This window comes from Bubalus kerabau, chromosome 16 (assembly GCF_029407905.1).
Source record: "Bubalus kerabau isolate K-KA32 ecotype Philippines breed swamp buffalo chromosome 16, PCC_UOA_SB_1v2, whole genome shotgun sequence".
NCBI lineage: Eukaryota > Metazoa > Chordata > Mammalia > Artiodactyla > Bovidae > Bubalus > Bubalus kerabau.
In genome coordinates, this window is record NC_073639.1 from 33522613 (window position 1) to 33533833 (window position 11221).

An 11221-nucleotide genomic window follows, 5' to 3' on the forward strand; every position below is an offset into this window, starting at 1 on the left:
GATAACCTCATGCAAATCAATGAAATTAGAACACTCCCTCATAACATATACAAAATAAACTCAAAATGGTTTAAACACCTAAACATAGGACATGACACCATAAAACTCCTAGAGAGAATACAGACAAAATATTTTCAGATACAAATTGTAGCAATATTTTCTTAGATCAGTCTCCCAAGGCAAAATAAATAAAAGGAAAAATAAACAAAAGGGACTTAATCAAACTTAAAAACTCTTGCACAGAAAAGGAAACCATCAACAAAATAAAAAGACAACCTACAGAATGGAAGAAAATACTTGCAAATGAGGCAGAATGACAAGGGTTTAATTTCAAAAATATACAAACAGCTCATACAATTCAATATCATAAAACAGACAGCTCAATCAAAAAACAGGCAGAAGACCTAAACAGACATGTTTCCAAGATGGCCAACAAAAATGCAGTATAACCTAACATTGGTCAGAATACCCATCATCAAAAAGTCTACAAATAATAAATGTTGGAGAGTGTGGAGAAAAGGGAACTCTCCTACATAGTTGGTGGGAATGTAAACTGGTACAGCCACTATGGAAAACAGTATGGAAATTCCTTAAAAAAAACTGAAAATAGAGCTACCATATGATCCAATAATCTTACTCTGGGCATATATACGGAAAACACAAAAACTCTAATTTGAAAAGATACACGCACATGAATATTCACAGCAACACTATTTACAATAGCCAAGACACGGAAATAACCCAAATGCCCATCTACAGATGATTGGCTTAAGAAGATGTGATATAATGGAATATTATTCATCCATAAAAGGGCTGAAATATTGCCATTTGCAGAAAGATGGATGGACGTAGAAAATATGAACTAAGTGAAATAAGTCATACAGAGAAAAATAAATAAATAAATAAATATATATATATATATATATCACTTATCTGTGGAATCTAAAAAGTAATACAAATAATTCTATATACAAAACAGAAACAGATTTACAGACATAGAAAACAAATTCTTGATTACCAAGTGGAAAGGGGCATGGGGAGGGATAAGTAAGAAGCATGAGATTAACAGATATTAACTACTATACACAGAAGCATTTATTGTATAACACAGGGAACAATATTCAATATCTTATAATAACATACAATGGAAAATAATCTGAAAAAATACATACTGATCATTTTGCTGTACATGAAACTAACAGAATATTGCAAATTGAGTATACTTCAATTTAAAAAATGAAGAAAAAAAGAAAATAACAGGCATTGTATAATAAACAGCTAAGCCTGTCTCTTATTTTCCATGTAAATGACTCCCAAGCCTAAATCTGCAAACTATACTCACACCAGAACCCCAGACCCAAATGTACATATATCTCCCTTGATAGCTAGACAGCTCATCAATCTCAATAATTTGAAATTATTCCAAACCAGTTCCTCTCCCTCTTCCCCATTTCTATAATAATGCTACCATTCTCCCTAGAGATTATCATAATAAGTGAAGTAAGCCAGACAGAGAAAGACAAATATCATATGATATTGCTTATCTTTAAAAAAAGATACAAATGAACTTATTTACAAAACAGAAACAGACCAACATTCTCCCAGTTACAGAGGCTTCAAACCACAGAAATCACCTACAATTCTTTTAAGCCCTTCCCACATCCCACTACCAAGTCTAAAGACTACTTCCACCATGTCCTTCAATGTTCTCTCTACTCCCACTGCCAAGCCACTCATGAGACCAGCACTGGCTCTTGTTGAAAGCTCCACAATAGCTTTCTAATCGTCTGTTCACCTTCAGTCCTGTGAAGTCCACCTGTAAAAATCCCTGATCATCTCATTTCTCCATTCAAAGTCTATAATAGATCCTCCAGGCTTACCAAGTAGAGCAGACTCTTTAGCCTGGCAATATGTGCAGGTCATAGCCCTGCACATATGACCAAATTTGTTATCACATGTTTTCTTAAGGCATCCTGTGTTTCTCACTTTGTATCTTTACTCATGCACTTCCTTTTCTCTTTAGCACTTTCATCCCTGTCTGTAGCTGCTAAAATCTGACCAGCCTTCAAAATCCAGCTCAAATCTTTTGTGAAGTCCTCCTTGATCTTTTCAGTCAGATTTGATGCTTCTTTTTCTAGTACTTCCTCAGTGGTTTTATTTTTCTTTTATTTTACTCTATTGTAATTGAGGTTTATTAATAACAAATCTTTTTTGCTACTATGTAATAAACTCCCTGAAGATGGGAATCATGCCTTATTTTTATATCCCCCCAAAACGAGCAAAATTTCTCACACACAAAAGGCTGTCTCTCAGATGAATAGAAAAAGAAAATGTGATGTACTGATATATATATAATGGAATATTACTCAGCCATAAAAATAAATGAAATAATGCCATATATAGCAACATGGATGGACCTAGAGATTATCATAATAAGTGAAGTAAGCCAGACAGAGAAAGACAAATATCATATGATATTGCTTATCTTTAAAAAAAGATACAAATGAACTTATTTACAAAACAGAAACAGACCAACACAGAAAACAAACTTATGGTTACCAAAGGAGAAAGCAGGTGGGAGAGACTCTGGGGTTAACATATACACACTCCTATACATAATGTAAAATAGATAATCAACAGGACCTTCTGTATAACATTTTGTAATAACCTATTAGGGAAAAGAACAGATATATATGTGTGCATGTACGGCTGAATCACAGTGCTGTATACTTGAAATTAATACAACACTGGAAATCAATTATACTTCAATTAAAGAAATGGTTTTCTTTAAATATCTGTTAAATTCACGTGTGTGTGTGTGTGTGTGTGTGTGTGTGTATATATATATATATATATATATATATATATATATACCTTTAAGGAATCACACATTGGAATTTAGTATTTTTGAAATTGAACATTATGATCATTTGTATGCAGACAAAATGTAACTTTCAAGGCATCTTGGTGACGTATCCCTTAGGAATTGATAGAAAGACCTTAAAAGACATATTTATCACAGTTGTGAAATTTCTTCCCCATCTCACTCTGGCCTCGTACTCAAATCACAGTGATGGCTAAGCGTATAGATGAAATTACCACTTTAGAGAAAAATGATTGTTGTAATCTTCTTTCCTGGTTAAAAAGACAGGAAAATATCCTTCCCTCTGAAAAGCCTAACATGAGAGATGAAGAATTATGTCAATTCAGAAATAGCAATTGCAGGGATCATTTGTCAAGGCTTCAGAATACTTTGTAAAACCCACCATGGATTTAGTCCTTGCAGTTAGCAAATCCCAGAAGCTACATGAAGCATCAAAAGGGCTTTACACTTATCCCAGCTCACCACTGATAAACTATGAGGCCATCACTCCATGCTCTTGGCCTCAATTTCCCCATCTTAAAATAAGGATGCTAACATACTGGGTAATCTCCAAGGTTCTTTCCATCCCAGACCTTCTCTGACCCTGAGACATAGATGTCTCTTCTCTGCAGCCATTTGAAGCAATGTAGCAATGGAGCAAAGAATCTGAGCAGTCAGACCCAGCAGGGATCTAAAACCTGCCCTGGTGCTTCCAGTTATAAACAGTGAGGAAAATACACATCCTCTCTGTTCCCAGTTTCTTCATCTGTAGGAGGACTATGGTGATAATACTACTAGTAACTATTTCATAGGTTACTTTAAGGATTAAAAGAGATGTATAAATAGCTTATCACAATGCCTGACACATAGAAAGTGCTTGATGAATTTAGCGATTATTAAGTTAAATGGGATCTATTTTCAAAAATAGTAAGTGTATCATGAAAACACTAAGTGAGCCACCTTCCACAGGTATGTACCCAAGTGGGTCCTTAGGCTGCCAGATAGTGGCCATGAACTTCTGAAGCCAGAGGTTATAAACTGGCAACCCAAAACATATTTTAATATATTTTTCCCATAGGTGTATTTATTTGGTATAAATAGTGTTAATGTTGTTGTTGTTGCTGTTGTTATTTAATTAGTTGCCAACATTTAAAAATCAGGGTTTCACATTTCTGGCTTCTTTTGAAAAACAGCAGTATCAGCAATAGTAAACTTGCATTCCTACATAGCATTGATAACTAGAGCTTCCCTTAAAGTTCCCATCACTCCCTATTGTCCTCCACCAAGCCTCACCCCTCTAGGCACTGCAGTTCTGATCCCTATTCTAGGAGATGAGAACAGCTGTTCTTCTCCATTAAAGAGAGTTTACACTTTTCCCACCATATGCAGAAAGTCTAAGAAAGAATCAATACACAGAGAGAAGTGGAGTTGAAACATGAAGTTGGAGGGAGCCCTAATTAAATAATTTGATCCCTGGATCCAGCTCTTCCTGAAATCCATATATCCTTACATTTCTCAGTTAAATGAGTCATTAAATTCCCTTTTTAAACTGAGGTCACTTTATTTGAACTTCAGTCTCTTGCAACCAAAGAACATAACCAATTCCATGACTAGGGTGGCCAACTCACCCTTGTTTTCTCATTGGAAGCCCCATATCCCTGGAAAAACCTCTCAGGTCTATGCAAACTGGGATGGCTGATCAGCCTATTCATGGTGGAGATATGATTCAAAGTAACTTAAAGCTGTTATCAAGGCATATGTTCTCTACCTCACTTTCATTTGCAAAATTCATTATTATATGATCAAAAACTGGACCAGATCTTGCTTTCTAATACCATTCTCCTACAAAATGAACCATGGCTCCTTGTAGAAATGGCTGATTCTAGGGCTGGTCCAACAACATACAAGATAGCCCAGAGCATCCTCTAGCACCAGAAAACAAGGAAATGCTCCAAAAACAAAAATGATGGGTACATATCAAAGAGACACAGGAATTAGCTGAAAGAGTTTCCAATGGCCAAAGCTGGAACTGTCTGAAAAACAAAATAAATAACAAAGTATTTTATTATAACACAAAGTATAAAGCAAATATAATGTGTTCATACTGGTACAAATAAATGATTAAATAAATAAGAAGAGACAAATCTCCCTTACAGAAGAATTCATGATAATACTTTCCCTCTCCAAGAAGTGAAACTTAATTTTCCACCCTATTACTCCATTTAGAATAGGCTGGCCCTTATGACTGGCTTCAAAAAGTAGAGTATTGAAAAGGAGTAAAAAGTAACTTTGCAGTATAGAAACCTGACCACCGTGGCAAGGTTAACATCAACATGATGAGTCATGTTGACCATATGTAATCTTAATATGATGTAATAAGAGTGGCACTACTCTCTTGTGGTCTTCTTCCCCAAAATCCTTGTCTAACCATGAGAAAAACACTGAAGAAATCTAGATTGAGAGACAGTCAAAAAAACAAAACAAAACAAAACAAAACCGACTAACACTTCTAAAACTGTCAGGGCCATCAAAGACAAAAAAAGTCTGAGAAACTGTCACAGACCAGAGGAGGCTAGGGAGACATGTTAACTAAACGTAATGTAGTGTCCTCTGTGGGATCCCAGAGTAAAGAAAAGGACATTCGAAAAACTGGTGAAATCTGAATAAACTATTAAGTTTAGTTAAGAATAATATACCAATGTTTATTTCTAACTTGTGACACATGTACATACTGAAATGTGATGTTAACAATAAAGGAAAACTGGGTGAGGTGTTCTCTGTACTATCTATGCAACTTTCCTGGAAATCTAAAACTACTGTAAAATTTAAAAATTATCTTTAAAATAATAGACCAGTTCATGTTCTAAAGGAAAGCCCCACTATGAAGAATGATATGCTTTCAACCATTTCAAAAACTTAACCTAAAAAAAATACACTATAGAAAAGACGGATTTTATGCATTTTATACACTTTCTGTATAAAGTAACATGTAGTGTAGTGTCATCTGTCTGGACAACTTTTCCCAGTATAATTGCAAGTTAGCTGTACCGTAAGATTTGATTGACCTACTTAGAATTTTAGTTCTTCTAAACATTCATTAAACTTACAAACTAAATTAATGCTTGTTCTTACATGTCTTGGCAGAATAAATTAATACTATGTGAACAAATTAATAACCTTGGCTCCTAACTCCTGTGATTTTGGCAGGTTATACTTTCAGTTTCTAAAGCCTATACACAGAGGAGTCCTGAGGTAGGGAACTGCTCTCCTGTCTATACCCATATGGAGTTATCCTTAATGAGTGTTAGAAGCATGCCCCAGAAGAAGAGCAGACCTCATCATATCTTCTTGTCAAAGCCATGAAAAGTTGGCCCAGTGCCCTATTAAGAGACTTCGATGACAACATAAAACACAGTAAGGAAGCAACTCATTCACTCAACAACACTTTTCTTAACACCTGAACTAGGAATACAAAAATGACAGACATTGAAGGGTTTCCATTCTTACTTCAGGGGCAAAATAGCAACATGTTGTTAAACAGGAGGTGTAGAGATGTTAAACAGATGAAACTGAGTTCTTGAAACATGCAACTGAGTATTTCTAGCATATCAGAAGCAGTGAGTTGTAAGAGTAAATACACATTTCATGAAAAAACACCGATCATGTGTCTCCTATCGACTGCCTCTTCTAAGCCCAGTAAAGGTTGCAGATTAGGACACAGTCCATGCCCTCAAGGCACTGGCTATGTGGTAACCAAGAGGGAGGAAGTACACCATTAGTTACAAGCACAAAGTAGAAGTTAATATGTCTCCCAAGAAAAGTACAAAGTGCTCCTGGATGTCAAAGAGGAAAACATTAAATCTAGTTACGAATAGGAAAGTACAGACAGCATTTTGAGATAGGCTTAAATTGTGGTACAAACTAGATAGGGTTGAATGGGAATATCACAGACAAAGATATAATCTCAGCAAAATCACTCAAGTTCTCTTCTTCATCAAGGGTATGTATATGTGTGTCTTGGGAAATGTGTTTTTATAAAGAAAAGACAGATGCTAAGTCTAGAGGAAAGAGTAGGATAAGTGAAAGTGAAGTTGCTCAGTCATGTTCGACTCTGCGACCCCATGGACTGTAGCCTATCAGGTTCCACCATCCATGGGATTTTCCAGGCAAGAATACTGAAGTGGGTTCCCATTTCCTTCTCCAGGAGATCTTCCCGACCGGGGATTGAACTCGGGACTCCGGCATTGTAGGCAGACGCTTTACCGTCTGAGTCACCAGGGAAGTCCCAGGAGTAAGATAAGGAGCATACTTATCCTCTATGCTCATAACACTTCTCTCCTCAGAATGCTTACCAGCTGTTAAGGGGGAAAATCGCAACCATACTGTGCAGAAATCAGATACTTTAATCAAATGATGAATACTAACATGACCAATGAGGAGCAGATAGACATCATGTGACTCCAGATGCCACATGCTGAGAAGAACATGACATTTCTTTTGTAGTTTTCTAGCCAAACATTGAATTTCCTCAGGAAGAAATTTGAATCTTATCGCAAAGAAACATCAGACAAATTCTAACTGAGGAATATAAAATAACCGGTCCATATTCTTCAAATATGCTAATATCTTAAAAGACAAAGAAAAGTAGGGAAGATTAAAGGAAACTAAAGAGACAACATGACTAAATACATTATATGGTCTTGGACTGGATTCGGAACTGGAGAGGGGCAAATGCTAGAAAACAACAAGATTAGGACGATGGACAATTGAAATATAGACTGTACATTGTTTAAAGTTTTATATATCCATGTTAAATGTCTTGAATTTAATAATTATACTGTATGTACACAAGAGAATATTGATGTTTTTAGTAAAAATGCACTGAAGATTAAGAGAGTAAATGGGCATGATGTACCTCCTACTCTCAAATGATTCAGGAAAAATATGTACATATATAAGGAAACAGAGAAAGCAAGTAAGAAAACAAATATAACAAAATGTTAAAAATCAGGGACTACAGGTATAGAGTCAGGGAGAGTTACTGACATCATTCTTGAAACTTTTCTGTAGTTTAAATTATTTCAAAATAAAAATTCTTTTAATGTTTTTAAAACACTAAAGTCAAAATTATTTCCAGGGACTTCTCTGGCAGTACAGTGGTTAAGACTCCTTGCTTCCACTTACAAGGAGCACAGGTTCCATCCCTGGTCAGGGAACTAAGATCCGCCATGCTGTATGAACTGGCCAAAAAATTAAAAAAAAAAATTTAATTATTTTCATGCATAAAAGTTTCATAAGCAATTTCTTCTAAGATATAAACTTTTCACATAAATAAAAATTACTATTTATAGTACTTAAAATAGCAATTGAAACTTTAGGATCTTCTTTTTTAATATTGTCTTATTTAAACATTTCCATGTAAAAACTTGGCCACATATCAATCATTTTTAGTAACTATATATTAACTATGATATAATTATTCTTCTATTGAATAGTTGTTACCTCCAATTTTCTCAATTATAGTATTACTGATATGAGTATAGCTATAAAAACTACTTTACTTCCTTTGGGAACATTTGCTAGGGATTTTAGAATAATTCTGTAGAACAAGATACAAAAAGAAGACTACTATTTTAGATGTCAAACTTACATGAATTGAGATCCACTCACTCTAGAGGACATTTTCCATACTTTTGAATATGGAATAGGTTTTGAAAATCACTCATGAACACTGGTACCATTGCCAGACAACAGCTCTTACACATACACACACCATTCACCAAGCCTGCAGAGTAAACTGAAAGAAAAAGAGAAGGATGCGCAAGGAGCCAAGCTGACAGACTATCATTGTGTTGATTCACCACCAACTCAGCTGGAAAGCTTTTCTAGTTAACACGAAGCACAGCAGACCAAAGATGCCCATGCTCAGATACACTGCCTTTAGTCAATACATCTTATTCTTAACAAAACCTTCTCAAGACTTTAATACAAAAACTGCTTAGTTTAAAAAAAAAAAGACATGTATACTTTGACTCTAAGTGTGTCTGGGGAGCTTGAGCATCAAACAACTGAAGAATTCTTTTGTATGTAATAATAATTATGTCAGGCTATAGACCAACTGGAGTGAATGATTGTAAACAAGGAACACCAATTAGCAATTTCATCAATTAGAAACCGGTTTGCAAAAGGTTAAAAAGAAGCTCATGGGACTTTGTGAAAATCCTATTTCTGTCTTTAAGGAAGTATACACACATACACATTAAGATGTATCTTTGCTGAGATAGGTAAAATGCATGGATACACATAAAATGTAAGTACTTGAATTCTTACTTACTAATACACACAAGGAAAGTTTTCAAAGAGTTACCTAATACAAGGGAATGTTCAGGAGCAATGGAAATGATTTCTATCACAAGAACTAAATCATCTATATGGTTCTGAAATTGGTTACATGAGTACATGCATTTGATAAAATTCTCAAACTGTTCACTTAAGATCTACAAATTACTCCACGTAAGATATGTCTCAAAAATGCAATAGAAAGCACACAAAATCAGCAGACCTGCTCTGTCACTAACTAGTTTTATGTGCTTAAGCAAGTCATATAACCTCAGTTTCCTCATCTGAAAAAACAAGAAGATAATCTCTTTAACATAATCCCTAGATTCTTTACCAGCTTTAAGAGTCTAATTGACAATTTTTTCAAGTAGCAACAAATTTATGAAAATTAATAACCTGACTGAGGACTTTGACAATTTTAACTTTACAAGTTTCAATCACATTTAATACATGAATACATTATCATCATAAATAAAAGTTTTTGCAATCCTAGAGGGGGCTTGTCCTGCCAGGTTTCACTGAATTCTTCTAGACCTTTTTGTTGTTGCTGCAGAGGCAGTACAGCTCTGTGGATGCACATGAAGACTGTGGAGTAGTGCTGTCTAGTCCACAGCCCAGCAGCACCTCTAGCCAGGGTAGACCTTGTTGAAGACATCCAAAATCCCTGTGCTTCAGTTTCCCCATCTAAAAACACCAAAAAAATGGCAGCCATTCCTGGGGTTGTAGTGAGAACAATATATGATACACACAAAACACTTAGACCCTGGCACCCAGGAAGTGTCACTTACTACTGATAAACTCTTCACTATTTCATAATAAAATATCTACACTTGTTCCTTAAAGAATAAGTAATTTAAACACTAACTCTATCTCAAAGTCACTTAAAATGCAACACTAAATACAAAGGCACTCAGAAAAATAGGTCTCTTTGCTAATTTAATCATTGGTCTTAAGCCAAAATATTTCTTCAGTATCATTCAATACACCTTGTAGATGGAAACCAGGCCCATCAAATTTCTGTTACCAATATTTCAGATTTTTAAATATGAAAAGCATTAAATGAGTGAGGGTGGGGTGAAAATTGAATTCAACAGAGCCACATCCCGTCTTATCTCTGTAGGTCTGCCCCATCACTGAAAATCACCAAGCAGTCATGATACCTAAGGACCCAAGGATGGCATAAAATGTCGCAACACACAGCCTGATGAATGACTGAGCTTTGTATCTCGGCTTAGGAAAGGGGGATACAACATGCCTCCTATTATTCACTCAGCATTTACTCTGTCAAATTTTTTCATTTCCTAATGCAGAACTCTTTAGTGAAGGAAAAAAAAGCCTTCCTGGTTGGATTTGCATTTATTATTTCAGTGACACAGAAAGATATGGAAACTAAACTTTCAACTGACACAAGGGAAAATAAAATGCCACATTTTCTTCCAAACAATTTTTCACCTTTACACAGAGTGATAAGAGCCTGAGCCAAAGGTTCTTGACTCTATCTACGTGAAAGGACTCTGACAACCATTTAGTCCGCAAGTCAACAGCCTTAAATATCAAAAATGTGAGGACTCTGAATGTGAATTTGTACAGTTCGTGGCTCTCCTGGAAACTGTCTGCTTCTGGAACAACCTACCTGCAGAGGGTAGCCAGGTAGTGCCCTGCTAGAGGTAAGAGAAACCAAGAGGGTGGGGAGAAAGGCCTGGAATTGCCCTTTAACCAGACACAAGCATGTCTCCCTTGTTTTCTTGGCTGAACATCGTATCAACGTGTTTCCAAAAACAACGCCTGACCTCGGGTTGCAGAGTGAACTATGGCCCTTTTGGTTTGATTTAAAGATCCCTCTGCCCCAAATTTCCCCTCACTCTCCTTTGCAACTGCCTGATAGCATGTATTTGAGACTTATTCCTTTAGTTAATATGCATTGTCTTAGAATGCCAAAGACAGTTTTTTCTTTTTTAATTGAAGTATAGTTGAATTACAATGCTGTGTTAATTACTGCAGTACAGCAAAATGACTCAG

General features: G+C 35.6%; 1 long non-coding RNA gene across 1 annotated transcript; it reads right to left on the bottom strand.

Annotated features, from left to right (window-relative positions):
- Window positions 1–3528: 3528 nt before the first annotated feature.
- LOC129629721 (uncharacterized) lies at window positions 3529–8754 on the bottom strand. The gene is made up of 3 exons (XR_008703323.1): window positions 8514–8754; window positions 8048–8103; window positions 3529–4896 (listed from the first exon to the last, which is right to left on the bottom strand). It is a non-coding gene; the product is annotated as an uncharacterized LOC129629721 (long non-coding RNA).
- Between the last annotated feature and the right edge of the window lie 2467 nt (window positions 8755–11221).